We start from the raw sequence: 15,869 nt of genomic DNA on the forward strand, positions 1-15,869 counted from the left end.
ACTCTTTCACGAGACCGCTCTTGAGATGCAGTGTTTTGCGTGTAAGCAAATCTCAAGATTCAATGTGTCACTTGAAAGTTTAACTCAAGATTCAATGTTTCACGTGTAAGCCCATCTACAGATTCATTGTTTCATCTGCATGCCCATCTCAAGATTCAACGTTTCACGTGTGAGCCCATCTACAGATTCATTGTTTCATCTGCATGCCCATCTCAAGATTCAACGTTTCACGTGTGAGCCCATCTACAGATTCATTGTTTCATCTGCATGTCTGTCTCAAGATTCAACGTTCAAGTGTAAGTGCACCTCAAAATTCAATGTTTCACTTGAAGGTTTAACTCTAGATTCAATGTTTCACGTGTAAGCCCATCTACTGATTCATTGTTTCATCTGCATGCCCATCTCAAGTTTCAACGTTTCAAGCGTAAGTGCGCCTCAAGATTCAATGATTCACTTGTAAATCATTTCAAGCTTCATTGTTTCACGTGTAAGCCCATTTCATGATTCAATGTTTCAAATGTTAGCCCATCGTAAGTTTAACTCAAGATTCAGTGTTTCACGTGTAAGCCCATCTACAGATTCATCGTTTCATCTGCATGCCCATCTCAAGATTCAACGTTTCAAGCGTAAGTGCGCCTCAAGATTCAATGATTCACTTGTAAATCATTTCAAGCTTCATTGTTTCACCTGTAAGCCCATTTCATGATTCAATGTTTCAAATGTTAGCCCATCGTAAGATTCAATGTTACACGTTTGAACTCATCTCAAGATTCACTTCCAAATCCAACTGATACGCCACAGCATGACTGGACTACTACTCAAAATGGCGTTAGACCCAACTCATTCACTCACTCACTCACTCAGTCAAAGACACGAGGCGTAAGGGGAAGTAAGTAAAATACAAAGTAAGTAAATGACACAAGGGGGAGTTAGTATGATATCAAGAAGTTTATTGCAGTTTGTAGGCCATCGGCCCATGTACCAAAAAGCAACACAAATGGTATAGTGCATAATGGCAGTAGACAGACATTTGCAGCAGCAACAGTAGTAGTGTGGAAGTAGTAGTAGTAGTCACAGCAGCAGCAGCAGTAGTAGTGTGGAAGTAGTAGTAGTAGTCACAGCAGCAGCAGCAGTAGTAGTAGTAGTAGTAGTAGTCACAGCAGCAGCAGCAGTAGTAGTGTGGAAGTAGTAGTCACAGCAGCAGTAGTAGTAGTAGAAGTAGTAGTAGTAGTAGTCACAGCAGCAGCAGCAGCAGTAGTAGTAGTAGTAGTAGTAGTAGTAGTAGTAGTAGTCACAGCAGCAGCAGCAGTAGTAGAAGTAGTAGTAGTAGTCACAGCAGCAGCAGCAGTAGTAGTAGAAGTAGTAGTAGTAGTAGTAGCAGCAGCAGCAGCAGTAGTAGTAGTAGTAGTAGTAGTAGTCACAGCAGCAGCAGTAGTAGAAGTAGTAGTAGTAGTAGTAGTCACAGCAGCAGCAGCAGTAGTAGTAGTAGTAGAGTAGTCAGCAGCAGCAGTAGTAGTCACAGCAGCAGTAGTAGTAGTAGTAGAAGTAGTAGTCACAGCAGCAGCAGCAGCAGTAGTAGAAGTAGTAGTAGTAGTCAGCAGCAGCAGCAGTAGTAGTAGTAGTAGTAGTCACAGCAGCAGCAGCAGTAGTAGTAGAAGTAGTAGTCACAGCAGCAGCAGCAGTAGTAGTAGAAGTAGTAGTCACAGCAGCAGCAGCAGTAGTGTGGAAGTAGTAGCATTTGTGTTGTCAAGTTATAGAAGATCGACATTTAATAGATGATTTGATAAATTTAGCACAATTCAATAAAAGTACCATGTCGTTAGAAGTTATTAACTTTATGAATTTACAAGCATTTGTTAAATTATTCCACAGAGGTAAATACGTTTTTCATAGTGTTACATATTTATCCCATTCAAATAGGAAGTGGACTTCATCTTCATTTCTATTACTATTACACAGTTTACAAATTACATCTGAGTTCATAGTTTCCTTCCATCTAATATTGAATGCATTGAATCTCAACAAACATAGATATCTTCTAAAGTCTCTTACATTAATTCTTTAAATGTGATTCTCAAGTGGCAATGATGATATAATACTTTTAAAATGTACAAGACTGTGTGAATCCATGATATTGCTACTGATAGTTTATTTTGAACAATCAACCTACCTCTGCTGAAATAATGATAATGACACATTTCCGATGTCAGTATGAGAGTAAACAGGAGTCAGTATATAGGTAAACAGTAGGAGTAAGTAAATGACACAAGGAAGAATCAGTAAAAAAGTAAACAGGAGTCAGTAAATAAGTAAACAGTAGGAGTAAGTAAATGACACAAGGAAGAATCAGTAAAAAAGTAAACAGGAGTCAGTAAAAAAGTAAACGGGAGTCAGTAAATAAGTACACAAATAGTACATAAATAGGTAAATAGTAAACCGATGCATAAATACGTCTAAGTAAATAAGTAAAGAAGGGAGTAAGTAAATGAGTAAACACAAGTAGTACGTAACTTAGTCAACAAGAGTAGGAAGTAAATGACTAAGCAGGAGTAAGTAAATGAGTAAGCACTAGTAAGTAAATGAGTAAACAAGAGGAGTAAGTAAATGCGTAATCAACGGAGTAAATATATAAGTAAGCTAGAGAAAGTAAATGAGTAAACAAGAGGAGTAAGTACATGCGTAATCAACGGAGTAAATATATAAGTAAGCTAGAGTAAGAAAATGAGTAAACAAGAGGAGTAAGTATATGCGTAATCAACGGAGTAAATATATAAGTAAGCTAGAGAAAGTAAATGAGTAAACAAGAGGAGTAAGTAAATGCGTAATCGACGGAGTAAATATATACTCTCCCAAAAAAGAAACGCATCATGAAAATAGCAATTTCATGTAGCAATGAATTAAAACGTGATTCATTTTACAAAAGGTTTTGCTCTGTTTATGAGTCCTATGGTGTTTATGTTTTGAAACATCACAACAAAACGCACCATCCGTAAAATACCCGTATTTAACAGCATGATTTTCAATTTCGGCGTGTAGTGTCACAGAATACACAATTCACATGCAATGCACGTGAAAGTTGGGGATCAGATAGTCTTAATGATGGGTATAAAAGGTTGATCGCTGTCTGTCGATTATTCACTGTATTTGGAATATTGTTGACGAACGCAAAATGCCACGTCTCAAGTGAAGCCAACCGTCATATCGCCATTGGTTTGCTTGAAGCTGGCCAGTCTCAACGTGCAGTTGCCTGACGCATGAATGTTCACCAAAGCACCATTTCACGGCTCTGGGAGAGATATCGCCGGCAGAATGCGGTAGCAGATGCCCCTCGTAGTGGGCGACCTCGAGCGACCACTGCGGCGCAGGATCGCTACATCCGGGTACATCACCGGCGTCATCGAACAGCTACGGCGACCAGTACCGCTCGACAAATACCCGGATTGAGGAGGCTTTCTGCACAGACCGTCAGGAACAGGTTGAGAGAGGCTGGTTTACGTGCCAGAAGACCTTATTTTGGCCGTGTGCTTCGACAACAACATCGTCGACATCAAGTTCAATGGTGCACCAACGTTCAGGCCTGGAACATACCGAATTGGCGTCGAATCTGGTTCAGTGATGAATCACGATTTCTATTGGAACGACGCGATGGAAGAATGCGGGTGTGCAGACGTCGACGTGAACGTTTCGCCGACGCTTGCGTTCCCCAGGTGGAAAGATTCGGCCGGGACAGTGTTATGATGTGGGGAGAGATCACTTGCCGTAGGAGAAGTGATTTGGTGATTATCCAGGGCAACGTGACAGCTCAACAGTACTGTGACGAAATCCTACGCCCACACCTCCTTCCAATCATTGATCACCAGAGGGAGTTGTTTCAACAGGACAATGCCAGGCCCCACACAGCACGTCACACTAGAGACTTCCTCCAGAACCACAACATCAATGTGCTCCTCTGGCCCTCAAGATCACCGGACTTAAACCCTATCGAACATCTGTGGGATGCCCTGGACAGACGGGTGCGACGCCGTAACCCTCAGCCCAAGACACTTCAGCAACTCGCACAGGCACTACAGGCAGAGTGGGCTGCGATTGGGCAACACGAGATTCTGAGACTTATTCGTTCGATGCCGAGGCGATGCCGTGCAGTTCTGGATGCCCATGGTGGTCACACGAGGTATTGACTTCAGCGCCACCACACGTCTCCATGTGACACTCAAACTGACTTTCCTCGAGTTGGTGGAGCCAAAGACGGATAAGTCTGCATTCCCAGTGTGCAATTTCGCTATATTTCATTGACTCATAAAGCCTACAAGATGTTTCAAAATAAACATAAAATACAGTTGAAATTCCTATATGCGTTTCTTTTTTGGGAGAGTATATATGTAAGATAGAGTAAGTAATTGAGTAAACAAGAGGAGTAAGTAAATGAGTAAACAGAAATATGCAAATGAGATTGAGCTTAGGTAGTCTGTCTGTTGGACCCTAACGAATAAATTGAACAATGAGTCTAACCCAAATCTAGAATGATGTGCAAGTCTAGATTGTTCTGGCTTTGTTTTGGACTATATTTTACTTATTCTGTAGATAGATATTATAATAACTTTATTTCTCGTACTAACCGTCAATTGCTAGTCTAGGAAGACAAGTCTAGTGTCCTGGGCTCCTTTGGGATTATTCAATATATTTACCTCACCTCTTTGACAAGAATATCAGTCTTAGTAAACGGCTTACATCATTCGTGGGGAACGGAGTCATTGGTCATAATGTTAGATCATTAGTTTAAAAGTCAAACAAGTAGCGACTTCATGATAAACTTAGAGAGTAATGATGTTGACATTTTAATTATAACGTGCTTTAGCTCATATTTGATCTCGAGTTATTTGAATTTTTAATGTGAAAAATATCTCTGGAGTGGGCAAGTGGACGGGTTGATGAGCGAGCGAATCGTTGAGAGGATGACAGCTAAACAACTGAGTAGTTGAGTGGACCCCATTAAGTGAGTGAGTGGTGACAACGGGATAAGTGAGCATGTGAGTGAGTAGATGGGAGAGACAGTGTGTGTGTGAGAGAGAGAGAGAAGGCGTGTGAGTGGGTGTGGGAGTGAGACGGCGTGTGAGTGGGTGTGGGAGTGAGACGCTGTGTGAGTGGTGTGTGTGGGTGTGGGAGTGAGACGGCGTGTGAGTGGGTGTGGGAGTGAGACGGCGTGTGAGTGGGTGTGAGAGTGAGACAGCGTGTGAGTGGGTGTGGGAGTGAGACGCCGTGTGAGTTGGTGTGAGAGTGAGGAGTGAGACGCCGTGTGAGTTGGTGTGAGAGTGAGACGGTGTGTGAGTGGGTGTGGGAGTGAGACGGCGTGTGAGTGGGTGTGGGAGTGAGACGGCGTGTGAGTGGGTGTGAGAGTGAGACGGCGTGTGAGTGGGTGTGGGAGTGAGACGCCGTGTGCGTTGGTGTGAGAGTGAGACGGTGTGTGAGTGGGTGTAAGAGTGAAAAAGCGTGCGAGTGGGTGTGAGAGTAAGACGGCGTGTAAATGGGTGTGGGAGTGAGACGGCGTGTGAGTGAGAGTGAGGCGGCGTGTGAGTAAGTGTGGGAGTGAGACAGCATGTGGGTGGGTGTGAGAGTGAGACGGCGTGTGAGTGGGTGTGGGGATGAGACATTGTGCGAGTGGGTGTGAGAGTGGGATGGCGTGTGAGTGGGTGTGAGAGTGAGATGGTGTGTGAGTGAGTGTGAGAGTAAGACGGCGTGTGAGTGGGGGTGTGAGTGAGACGGCGTGTGAGTGGATTTGAGAGTGAGACGGTGTGTGAGTGGGTGTTAGATTAAGACGGCGTGTGAGTGGGTGTTAGAATGGAACAGCGTGTTAGTGGGTGTGAGAGTCAGATGGCGTGTGAGTGGGTGTGAGAGTCAGATGTCATGTGTGTGAGTGGGTGTTAGAGTGAGACGTCATGTGAGCTGATGTGAGAGTGAAACGGCGTTTGAGAGGGTGTGGGGGTGAGACGGCATATGAGTGGGTGTGAGAGGGGGATGGTGTGTAAGTGGGTGTGAGAGTGATAGGCGTGTGAGAGTGATAGGCGTGTGAGTGGGTGTGAGAGTCAGACGGTGTGTGAGTGGGTGTGAGAGTGATAGGCGTGTGAGTGGGTGTGAGAGTCAGACGGTGTGTGAGTGGGTGTGAGAGTCAGACGGTGTGTGAGTGGGTGTGAGAGTCAGACGGTGTGTGAGTGGGTGTGAGAGTCAGACGGTGTGTTAGTAGGTGTGAGAGTGAGACGATGCGTGGGTCGACGACTGTGTGTACGTTGACCTAGAATGGTGAGTGATTGGGTGAGCGGTTCGACGAGTCGAGTCGGTGTGAAACTGGGACGCTGAGTGGGTGTTGGCAGTTCTGGTATATTGCTGAATAAAACGGCGAAAATCCATATTCACATAGTCTCACTTATGACTGTTGCCTGCCTGATAAATCACGCGAAAACATGTCGAGGCTGGTCAAAGGGAGGTAACTCTTCATATAAAACTGTTGGTGTAGCTGGAAACGAAGTAGTTGACACACTTGCTAAGATGGCTTGCAACAGACCACAGCCAGATATTCATTCAATTAAGCCCATTCAAAGAGATTACAGGTTTGTCATTTAATCTTCAATAACTGCATCTTGGCAAAATAAATGGGACAATGAAACTACAGGTAGACACATACTCTACTTGTCCTGTAGTAAACAAACATTTTAAAATTCGTCTGCGTTGTCGCAGAGATGAATAGTGTTAACTCGCCTCAGGCTAGGACATTGGGGATTAAAGGCATATAGAAGTATTTTAGATAAAGACCTATCTCCTCTGTGTGAATGCTGTAACTTACACTGCCCAGAAACAGTTCAGCACTACCTCATTGAATGTCCAGCTCATGAAAACCCACGTAAGGCTCTTAAAGAAACTGTGCTTTACAAAACCCAAAATACTTTTTCAATGAACGCAATACTTGGCGATAATTTAATGTATGGTTGCATACAAAGAGCTGTATTAGACTTCCTCGTTAAAACGGGTAAGTACGACGTAATTTAACTGAACAAAAATATAACAGTTTGTTAAGTGTTGGGCGCATATAGGCCTTTTAAGGCCCAAGGTCGCCCAAGGTCGCCCTAAACCCTTATCTACCTACGTACCTATCTGTTCTTAGGCCTTGTCTCTTTTGCGTCAATACATTCGCGCGGGTGACATATAGAGGAGACAATTTCTTCAAAGTGTTGAGTACCAATACGTGTCCGATGTAACTTCCATGTGACTTTGGGGCGGTGGGGTAGCCTAGTGGTTAAAGCGTTGGTTCGCCATGCCGAAGACCTGGGTTCGATTCCCCACATGGACACAATGTGTTAAGCCCATTTCTGGTGTCCCCGCCGTGATATTGCTGGAATATTGCTAAAAGCGGCGTAAAACTAAACTCAGTCAGTCAGTCAGTCAGTCCATGTGACTTTCAAGATCTGGGCCTAGATTTTCGATGCTCTTTACCGCTATGTCTATGTTAATGTATGGCACTTACGACTATCTTAGCGCTAAGAGAGCTTCGAAAATCTAGTCCCAGAACTGTATTCACCATGATTAATGTTTACAACACTAAAACCTGGCCAGAACAAATGACGAACATTTAAACATCTTGGAAATGGTTTTCAAACTGTTCGTCCATGCACGTGGAATGACGGCTGTGCGTTCGTGCGTGTGTGTGGCCAACCCCTTTTTAACATCTGATGACATTTGTCTCGTTGCCCTCATAATATATTGGTATGGTTGTGAAAGTACAGTTTTTAATGCATTTTTGAGTGGCATTTTTAGAAGTTGGAGAGATAAGAACAAACATTATGGATGAACAACTTCTCTATTCAGGTGATGCGACGTTTCCATACAGATTCTTGTATCGTTGTCAAGCAGGTATGACTGAGTTTAGTTTTACGCCGCTGTTAGCATTATTCCAGCAATATCACGGCGGGGGACACCAGAAATGGGCTTCACACATTTTGCCCATGTGTGGATTCGAACCCGGGTCTTCGGCGTGACGAGCCAACGCTTTAACCACTAAGCTACCCCACCGCCCCTCAAGCAGATAGGAATCAGGTAGACAACATGTTTTCATGCCATGCCAGTGTAACCTAGTAGAAAGGAATTCTCTATTTGAAAGAATCTGTGACATCCTTGACATTGACATTTTTGTTAAATTGTGGATGGAAGACTGTGAAGTATTCCTGTCATTCCTCCACGGAGGAATACCTGACCACTGTAAAGATGTATTAGATTGTAACACGTGGTCAGAACTGATGGTAATGATTATTCCTCAGTTCGCAGTTGGGAGAGCATACTCCGGCAATGTTCATAAATACCTACAGTTCTTTCATAATAGAATGTTACTGCATAATATAAGTTGTAATAGTTAGAGCCTTTTTCTGTACTGTTGCTTATCATGGAAACGTAATCTTCATTTTATGGAGGAAATAAAGAATATCTATCTATCTGTCTGTCTGTCTGTCTGTCTGTCTATCTATCTATCTATCTATCTATCTATGTATCTATCTATCTATCTATCTATCTGTCTGTCTGTCTGTCTGTCTGTCTGTCTGTCTGTCTGTCTGTCAAGGGAAAATGGAGAAGTACAGTAACAATGTGATGACAAGGGAATGACATCTAGAAGCCAGTGGGATGTACAGAGCAGGAGAAGTTGGACATGTTTACACAAGCAGTTAGGGTTGAATGATGAGTTCATCGCATGCAGAGGGGGATGAAATAACCTTGATCTCTGTTGATCCGAATAGAGTGAGTGAGTGAGTTTAGTTTTACGCCGCACTCAGCAATATTCCAGCTATATGGCAGCAGTCTGTCAATAATCGAGTCTGGACCAGTCAATCCAGTGATCAACAGCATGAACATCGATCTGCGCAACTGGGAACCGATGACATGTGTCAACCAAGTCAGCAAGCCTGACCACCCGATCCCGTTAGTCGCCTCTTACGACAAGCATAGTCGCCTTTTGTGGCAAGCATGGGTTGCTGAAGGCCAATTCTGACCCGGATCTTCTTTGCAGTAGCAGCAGCAGCAGTAGCAGTAGTAGTAGTAGTAGTAGTGGTGGTGGTGGTAGTAGTAGTAGAAGAAGTAATAGTAGTGACAGGAATGAACGTAATGCAAAACACAGCTAGGTTGCAAAAGTTACAGCCCCTGTATTCATCAAGATATTTTATTAACGCTTCGCCAAGTCTTGGGTTTTGCGTTGACGTCACACGCCTGCATTGCCCTGGTCTCTGTCCCTGAACCAGGTTATTTCCCCTTCTTCAGAGCCTTTTCTGTCACATGGAACCGCTTTGTGGAGCAAGTCTAGATATTCCACAGTTTCTGAAACACCCATCTCAAAGGGTCTTTTGTTCAGTTTAAAAGGAATTATTTGTTTATATCAACATTAGTATATTCAGAGACTGGGTGTTGGTCTAACATTGCTAAACTAAACTCACTCACTCACTCACTTCAGTGAGCATTCAAACAATAAATACAGTACACATAGTCATTATACATATTCAAAACAGATGAGTAAAGTTAAACAGAACTGAAGTTATCTATCATGATCAGTGGCACATGGGAATATCAGAGAAATATACCAAAATATAACATGTTCCAAATACACCTGAAGGTAGTGCCATGGGCAGTAGCGTGTATTTAAGATGCAGTAGATGAAAGTTATGATGTGACAGCATGTGGTAAAGATTTTAGCGAAGGAGAGTGAGTGAGTTCAGTTTTACGCCGCACTCAGCAATATTCCAGCTATATTGCGGCGGTCTGTAAATAATCGAGTCGGAACCAGACAATTCAGTGTTCAACAGCATGAGCATCGATCTACGCAACTCGGATACGATGACATGTTTGACCACCCGATCCCGTTAGTCGCCTCTTACGACAATCATTGGTTACTGAAGATCAATCCCTATCCCGGATCTTCACGGGTATTAGCGAAGGAGAAGATAGTAGAGTTTCTTAACTGAGTAAATAAACGTCGATGTGTTTATTAGTCATGAGCGATTTGTGACTGTCTGTGGTCCGTATTTTATAACTGTTCCAGATAATCGCATTTACTGATTAAACTGGCGATAACAATGTTATTTTGAACTTCAGTGGAGCTATCTCGACAGAATTATATCGTATAGTTTGACCGAAGCATTGATCAATGTGTATACTAGCTGACCAGTTGCGACCATGTCGTGAATGTAACTGTGGCACGCGCGTTGTTTGACCAATTTGGAAAATGAGCATAGCCTTAAATAAAAACAAGACATTGCACCTTGTATCTGTTGGCTAAAGGGATACTGGTCTTGGATTATGTCCGATGTTGATTATCACGTGGGTGAGTGTGTATAGTTTTACGCCGCACTCAGCAATATTCCAGCTATATGGCGGCGGTCAGTAAATAATCGAGTCTGGACCAGACAATCCAGTCATCAACAGCATGGGCATCGTTCTACGCAATTGGGATACGATGACATTTGTCAACCAAGTCAGCGACCACTCAATCCCGTTAGTCGCCTCTTACGACAAACATGGGTTACTGAAGATCAAGTCTAACCCAACTCGTCACGGTTTATTGAAGAAGAACGGTGAAGAAGTCAAGTGTGGCTACTCAAAGCATTACAAGGACGATGAAAATAATTTACACACACGTGATCCATTAAACACTTCGAATGCAGCATGCAGACAGGCTTACACTCATTTTAGGGACTTAGATTCAACTGCAGAGAAAGCTTGTTCCATGGAACTGGAATAATGTCAGAGAATGGTCTGTAGTAACACGAGTCTATACAGTCTATACTTCACTAACTGAAAAGCCATGACTGAATATATTTTTTGAAGACTCCGGGAAGTTTATGTTCGTGATATATTAGTCATTACTTTAAAGTAGCAAGCTGCATCATGTTATACATATCTGCAATAACAACCTGGATAGGAAAATCTGAAATATGACGCTAACCAATTTTTTTTCGATGATTGTTCGTTGGTAATGAAGCAATCATCAATTGTGATATTTCAACCAATTCCCAACACTATGCGGCTGCAACAACCCTTTCTGCACTCCAAACGGAGCTCTGTTGCGTTCTACATACCCCAGGCTTTCCCCCTACAGGATCTGACTAAACCCGTTCTACTGTCTATACTTGATCAAGGTCCATTGTGGCACGTGTCTTCGTTGTTTATTGCTTCCTGCTGCACACACGTGACTCACACGTGACTGACACTTGGATAATACCTATTAGTCACTTCTACTGTGACACGGATAAGCTGTCTAATACTATGTCCAGGCGAACCGGGCCATTTCATTGTGCACCCACTCACGTTATGTAATCTGCCCCAAATTAAGGAGAACACAGCCTGAGAGCAATATTTCATTCACATCATGTCATCGTTGGTCTCTTATTATTAAACACCCCCGTAAAGATCCCGACTGCAATTGGTTTTCAACATCCCTTCTCTGTCTTTGATGGACATTTTAGCGTGAGTGAGTGAGTGAGTTTGGTTTTACGCCGCTTTTAGTAATATTCCAGCAATATCATGGCGGAGGACACCAGAAATGGGCTTCACACATTTTACCCATGTGGGGAATCGAACCCGGGTCTTCGGAGTGACGAGCGAACGCTTTACCCACTAGGTTACCCCACCGCCCCGGCATTTTATAATTAGAAGTTTAGGGGATGAAAAACGATGATACTTTTTTTTTAATATACAACTTCTGTATTCTGTGAAAGGCGACGTTTCGACATATGTCCTAATGTCGTTGTCATTAGAATCTATACACAAAAAACTTAAAGGTCACATGCAACCAAAAAATCAAACATAATTAAAACACAATTATCACTTCTTCATGACATATAATATGCATTGCTGATTATGAAAAAAAAACAAATAAACAAAATTATAAGCGTATAATCGTAAATCAAAAGTGCAATATTTTGTACTTGGGTTTACCTCCCTCGAAACGAAGCAGCCGGGATACCGAACCCAGTCAGAGCGGATGGGTGTGCACTCAAGTGTAACGGCTGGTTCATTAGCAGATGCCGCCTTCACGGGTCATTGTGTGTGTGTGTATATATAGAGATGTTGGGTTTTGTAAATACATGATCAGTTTTTGTGTATAACATTTTGCAATCAACAGACATCATAACATGTCATGTGTTCAAGTATCACACCTGCCTGTCTGTGTAATTACATAATGTGACAGAGACCAAACTCGGGCCATAAATCAATGCGTTTTGTTTATGGTGTATAGCCTGATTGGTGTTAAGTTCAAATTGCATGTGGTCAATGATCGCAGTTGTGTACTGAATATTGTCATTAGCAGACAGGCAGGCAGACAGACAGGTGTCAATAAAACAAGACATTGAGTTTTGTCTGTGACAACGATATATCTATATCACAGTTAGAAATTCTGTCAACGCTAAATAATGACATTGCTTTTAAGTATCGAACTGAGAAAGTGTCTCGGTAAGAAGAACGTGTGGTGAAATAGACAAATGAAATTATATAAACAGTTAATTTACTGTCATAACATATTAAAAGCTCGCGCCTGTGAGATATCAACAAAATATTAGAAAAATAGCTCACACCAAAGCCTTCACCGGGTATTCACCCGACAACCCGCTTCCAAGCTGAGCGAACCTATTTACTTGCGCACATTCTATGAGCGCAGCCCAGCTGTTGAAACCCGTTTTCCCCAGAAAAGTCTGGGGAAAATTAGTGAAACGTTTGAACTCAGATTTCGCGCGTTTTTTTTTCGTCGCGTTATTTTGCAACTTTATAAGTTGAATTTGCATTTTTGATGATTTGTTTCGGTAAGTCCATACCGAAAGTATCAGAATCTGCAAAGTTGTGTTTTATGTTGCATGTGACCTTTAATTAAGCACCCCTGTATTTTTGCAATGATAGGTTTTCAACACGTATATACAATTTGTTGTGGTGACCACGATAGAAAAACATGAAAATTTTTTACCCGTATGTTCCTTCGACTCATAAAAAAATACAAGATTTTATGATAATTGCTCTTTAAAAAAAGCTGGCGGTGGGGTAGCCTAATGGTTAATGCGTTGGCTCGTCACCCCGAAGACCCGGGTTCGAATCCCCACATGGGCACAATGTGTGAAGCCCGTGATGTTGCTGGAATATTGCTAAAAGCGTTGTAAAACCAAACTCAGTCAGTCATTAAAAAAAAAGCACTGTTTTTCACACAAAAACATGTCTGTACAAGTATGTCCCTGGAATGTTTAATGTTGAATTTAATGGTGAATGTGAACATTCAAAATGTCATTTTACATGTCTCACACGATTCAAGGTCAATACCGAGTGTAACCTCCATGTGACTGTATGCCAGCCAGCACTCTCCTCCTGCTTGTCGTAAGAGGCGACTAAGGGACCGTTCATGATTTATGGCTAGGGTGGTCAGACTCGCTGACTTGGTTGACACATGTAATGGTATCCCAACTGCTTAGATCGATGCTCATGCTGTTGATCACTGGATTGTCTGGTCCCGACTCGATTATTTACAGACCGCCGCCATATAACTGGAATATTGCTGAGTGCGGCGTAAAACTCACTCACTCAATTTGCATAGATCAATGTTCTAGAACTCGACCACTGACTTGTCAGTACAGACTCGATTGTTTACAGGCTGGAATATAGCTGAGCGTGCCGTTAAACAACAAACAAACAACAAACAACAAACAAACAAACCAAAAAACACCCAAAACAATTCTTCTCGGGTAAGCGTCATACTCGGTATAGCGTCTGTGCTTCATCGATATAGTCCACGACACACCACAACCAGTGAACGGTGAAAACAGAATATAGCAAGGAAACGCCATAGTACAGGCGTATAGAAATAATATTGCGCGAACCAATTTAAGATCAGTAAAGAAACACAAGTTTGCCATACAACTCTGTAGGTTGACGTGAAAGACACGGTTCTCCAGAGAGATGACGCCGTGATATGGTTGCCTGTGATCGATGTCAGTCATGGGATTCTCTGTTCCACACTCGATTGCAATCGGTGCCTTAAATTGATGCTCATAACGTCAACCACTTGATTGTCTTGATTTATTTAGAGACCGTCGTCGTATAGCCGAGGGTGACGTTAAACAACAACAACAACTCGCCGTCGTATAGTTTGAACAATGCACACATACACTTCACTTGAAAATTTGTTTTGACCAAAATTTTGCAACCGTTGACGAGGGATGGGGGGAGTATGGTTTTACGCCGCTTTTAGCAATATTACAGCAACATCACGGCGGGGGACACCAGAAATGGGCTTCACACATTGCACCCATGTGAGGAATCGAACCCGGGTCTTGAGCGTGACGAGCGGGCGCTTTAACCATTAGGCTACCACACCGCCGCGACTAGGGATGAAACGGTAAGCTCTCACCACGGTACGGTACTGCGGTATAAGGCCTTTGGTTCGGTATATGAGACATGATCATAATGCAGAAAATTGACATGAACCAAACCTTACAATTTTTAATAACATGGAAACAAAATAACCATAATCTTTGTTATTTGGAATGAACAATACTGTCATTTTATGACTAGATAGAAATGACGGTACGAAAACGGAAAATACCGAATTTTGGGATTGCATTACGGTATACCGAACCGAAGGCAAAATACCGCGGTTCTTCTAATTTCACCGTATGCCGTTTCACACCTACCGTTGACAATCGCCGTCACACCTGAAGTCCAAACCTGACAATTACCTGTATCGTCCACATCACCATCAATTAACCAATTTTTGTCTGCTTAGTTCCTAGCCATCATCAAACGTAGGTGTACACTTTCTTTTACCTGACCAGGAATTTGAAGGTGTTCCGTTTTAATCAACAAATGCCAATATATTTTGAACCAAGAGATGTGATGTGGTCTCTCTCCTAGGCTCTACACACTACATTAAAACGGAGTCCAACTCAAGTCTAGAATGAATGGTCAAGTTTAAGTTGCCACAAAGCTGAAATTAAACATTACTCCATTTGGATTAGATTTTAATCATTTTCAAATAAGATAACTAAAGGTAGTCAAACACGAGGGTGAGGTATTTGTTAACAATCTAAACTGACATATGCACGTGACATGTGGAATGGACGAGATCAATCAAATGACTATGTCGACCTCTATGAAATCAATGATTACTGTGACGTCACAAACACCTATCTCTGTACCACTGAACCATGTCAGTTGTGCTTCACACACTCGAGTCGCTGGTTAGTACTGTTTACAAACTGTACAGGTTGGAATAGGACTGACTGACTGAGTTTGGTTTTACGCCGCTTTTAGCAATATTCCAGCAATATCACGGCGGGGGACACCAGAAATGGGCTTCACACATTGTACCCATGTGGGGATTCGAACCCGGGTCTTCGGCGTGACCAGCCAACGCTTTAACCACTAGGCTACCCCACCGCCCGGTTGGAAAAGGAGGGGTGGTGGGGTAGCCTAGTGGTTAAACCTTTGGCTTGGCACGCCGAAGACCCTGGTTCGATTCCCCCGTGATACTGCTGAAATATTGCTAAAAGTGGTGTAAAACCAAACTCATTCACTAACTCTAGACCCGGGTTCTACTCCTTTGTTAATGTATCCGCTGAGGTCTGGGAGGCAGACTTCAGTAAGACTAGCAGTGGCAGTAGTAGACTAACGCTTAGTTTCTCGAAATATATAATTTTGATAGGAAATAACCCAATTTATATTGACGAAGATTCCCAGTGAGAGAGGAGATTCACAACCTGATGACTTGCTTTACTCGGAAAATTTTGGATGACAATCCCAGTCTATTCATGTTAAAAGTGTTCATAAAGGAATGAGGGGCGGTGGGGTAGCCTAATGGTGAAAGC

This window comes from Haliotis rubra, unplaced genomic scaffold (genome assembly GCF_003918875.1).
Source record: "Haliotis rubra isolate DU_JTF1 unplaced genomic scaffold, ASM391887v1 Scf394, whole genome shotgun sequence".
Taxonomy (NCBI): domain Eukaryota; kingdom Metazoa; phylum Mollusca; class Gastropoda; order Lepetellida; family Haliotidae; genus Haliotis; species Haliotis rubra.